Source organism: Lotus japonicus, chromosome 1 (assembly GCF_012489685.1).
Source record: "Lotus japonicus ecotype B-129 chromosome 1, LjGifu_v1.2".
Lineage (NCBI taxonomy): Eukaryota > Viridiplantae > Streptophyta > Magnoliopsida > Fabales > Fabaceae > Lotus > Lotus japonicus.
Genome location: NC_080041.1, coordinates 35,740,099 through 35,743,198, shown reverse-complemented (window position 1 = coordinate 35,743,198; position 3,100 = coordinate 35,740,099). Strand labels below are relative to the sequence as shown.

General features: G+C 41.2%; 1 long non-coding RNA gene across 1 annotated transcript; it reads left to right on the top strand.

Moving 5' to 3' along the window:
* Positions 1 to 703: 703 nt before the first annotated feature.
* LOC130731822 (uncharacterized) lies at positions 704 to 2,854 on the top strand. Its single transcript, XR_009016836.1, has 2 exons — positions 704 to 783; positions 2,571 to 2,854. It is a non-coding gene; the product is annotated as an uncharacterized LOC130731822 (long non-coding RNA).
* The last annotated feature ends 246 nt before the right edge of the window (positions 2,855 to 3,100 follow it).

Here is a 3,100-nt window from a genome sequence, read left to right as displayed (position 1 = left end):
GGTTTTTGCAAAACTATCTTGAATACTTCATTTTTTATTCTAAACATCTTCCTTACGTGCCCAAGAGCACTTCTGTCGGATTAGTTTTTCCGTTATGTCGTCGGAACTCCGCCGGAATCAATTTCTGCTTAAAATACCCATTTTTAAGCAAAGTCTCAACCTTTGGGCTGAAAACTATCGCCTTAGCTTAGTGCTAGTAGGATTAGTCGTCATAATCGTCGTTAGTATCAACCCCATCTAATTTGTTTTTCGAAACTCTGATTTTGAAATTCTGAGCTGAAAATAATGACCAAAATACCCCTGCGACAGTTTTCGATTCGATATTTTTTTTCTGAGAGTTTCCTTGGCCTAGATATCGCCTAAGAATACCTAGGAATCGATTTAGATCGAAGAAAAAGTTCGGAAACCCTATTTTACATAGTGGCCGAAACCTATTGCTTAGAGTACCGTGTCCAAAAATAATTTTTGGGTCTCTATGACCTGAGCCATTGCGTAGCTCTTCCGATTGTCGAAATTTTGGCGCTGGTTTCGTGTCATTCCGAGTTCTGTAGCTCGAGTTATGCTCGTTTTAGCGAACGAGGTTATGTCGTCTATTCATGCTTAAAAATTGTACTCTGAAGCTTCTTAAGCTTTGTCTAACGCTAGTTAGTGTTATATTGACCGAATTGACTTGTTTTGACTGACCTTCGCTTCGTTTGCTCAAAGATTCGTTTGGAGGAACACTTGGAGCAGGAAAAGAGGATTGTGAAGGAGCCTTGCTTGAACACACTGGACGAGTTCGAGGTAAGGGCAACTTACCTTACTAGCTAATGCTTTAGGTGTCGACGCATTCGACTTGATTTACTGTTTATGCACTTGTTTGTGTATGATTGGGAAAATGTTTTCTGAGGCTTCGGCTGACAATGTAGATGATGCATCTGCTACTATGTTTTTGAGATTGACTTACATGCTATGTGCTATGTGGGTAATCTAGGATGTGTGGTGCATGATTTATATGCTAAGTGCTACGTGTTTATTCTGAGATGCATTGATATATGACATGATTGATGACTGTGATGATTTAACTATGTCTTGCACTCATATCTGTGATTCTGAGTAGTGAGAATAGCGGGCAGGTCATGCCGATTTTATTTTGAGAGTTTTGAGAAAGTTTGATAGGGCGAATGAGATTCGGGCCTTGTTATGGTGTTTATGGATCGAGACATTCTCTGGAGTCATTTGGGATTTGGAGATCCCGGGAACTTATAAGATTCGCGATAAGATTAAAAGGATCTCATTTTGTAAAGAAAACTCATAAGACATTAAACAACCTCTAAAATCTTCAAATAATGATAATAAACTCGAAAGGGAGCTTAGGATGAAGATCTTAGTTTTGGAAAACGAGAAGTGTCGTCGGATCCAAGTGTTGAGAAAGTTGAGAAGTTTTGAGTATGTTGATACTCTTGTGCTGTGGGAGCAGTTATGTCGTTGGGCTATCCGAGGGATAAACCGGGAGACTGATAGTTTTCGAGTATGTCGATACTCTTTGCTCGCTGAGCAGTTTTTGACCATCGGATGGAGATGAGTCGGATGATTCGAGGAATCATCATGAGTTAAGTTTATGCCTTCGGGTACAGTTTATGCCTTCGGGTACAGTTTATGCCTTCGGGTACAGTTTATGCCTTCGGGTACAGTTTATGCCTTCGGGTACAGTTTATGCCTTCGGGTACAGTATATGCCTTCGGGTACAGTATATACCTTCGGGTACAGTATATCTATATACCTTCGGGTACAGTATATGCCTTCGGGTACAGTATATGCCTTCGGGTACAGTATATACCTTCGGGTACAGTATATCTATATACCTTCGGGTACAGTATATCTATATACCTTCGGGTACAATATATCTATATACCTTCGGGTACAGTATATGCCTTCGGGTACAGTATATGCCTTCGGGTACAGTATATCTATATACCTTCGGGTACAGTATATCTTTATGCCTTCGGGTACAGTTTATGCCTTCGGGTACAGTTTATGCCTTCGGGTATTGTTTATACCTTCGGGTAATTCGGACATCGACGGGGGATATGATCGACCGTGAGGTTAGGATCGACCTGTTGATTGTCGGGCATGGCGGAGGGAAAAGTCGACCCGCAGGGTTAGGACTGATTCGGCTATGTCAAGGTTGTAAGTGACACCCGAGGGTTATGGTCGACACAATGTCAGTGTTAGGACCGACTCGATCGTGCCCAGCCTACTTCTTCCGGAACCGTTGAAATTGACATTGCATTGGCATACCATGCATTTAACTATATTCGTTGATATATTGCTTATCGAGTTTTCGAGATATAACTTATTGAACTGTTGAGATATTGAATATTGAATTTAGAAATCTGATAACATGTTATGTATATACCTTAGGGTAGACGATACAGAACTTATATGGATATATACAACCTATATATATATATATATATACCCCTTTGTTCATCACATGTTGCTTGTATTATCTATTATATTCTGTGAGTTGACCCTAGCGCCTTGGCTTTGTGTGTATGGTTGTGGTTGGGCGGTCGGCCTGCTGCCAGACGTCCAACAGCTGATTCAAGATGGATCGTCGTTCGGGGAGGATCCGGAGCGCAATGACTATTACTGAGCCTTTGACGTGGACCCGGACTTCATGCATGATCGGATGAGGGTCGATGTTAGGAGTGTATTATATGGGGGGATTGTTTTCACAGCTCTGATTGTCATTTCCCGTTTTGGGGCTGACTTATCTCCTTGAAAACTGTATTCATAAAACTCATGGCTCTGACCATGGGATGCACTTATTCGCCTGCGGGCACTATCCCCAATTACTTTATGTTTATTATCTTTGGGTTGAGTCTTCATTATGTTAAGTCTTCTATTTGAAAAGAAAACGAAAAAAAATATTTACGCATTTTCCGCACTATTGATTTAAAGTCACTAAAGTGACACCACCGAAATCGGGGTGTTACATTGTGGTATCAGAGCTTGTCGAGTCTTTCGGGAGTCTTTGGGGAATAGGTCTTCTGTGCTAGGTTGTGTGACTCTGCAAAGAGTGAAAATTGATTGTCTGCAAGCGATTTTTCGCTTA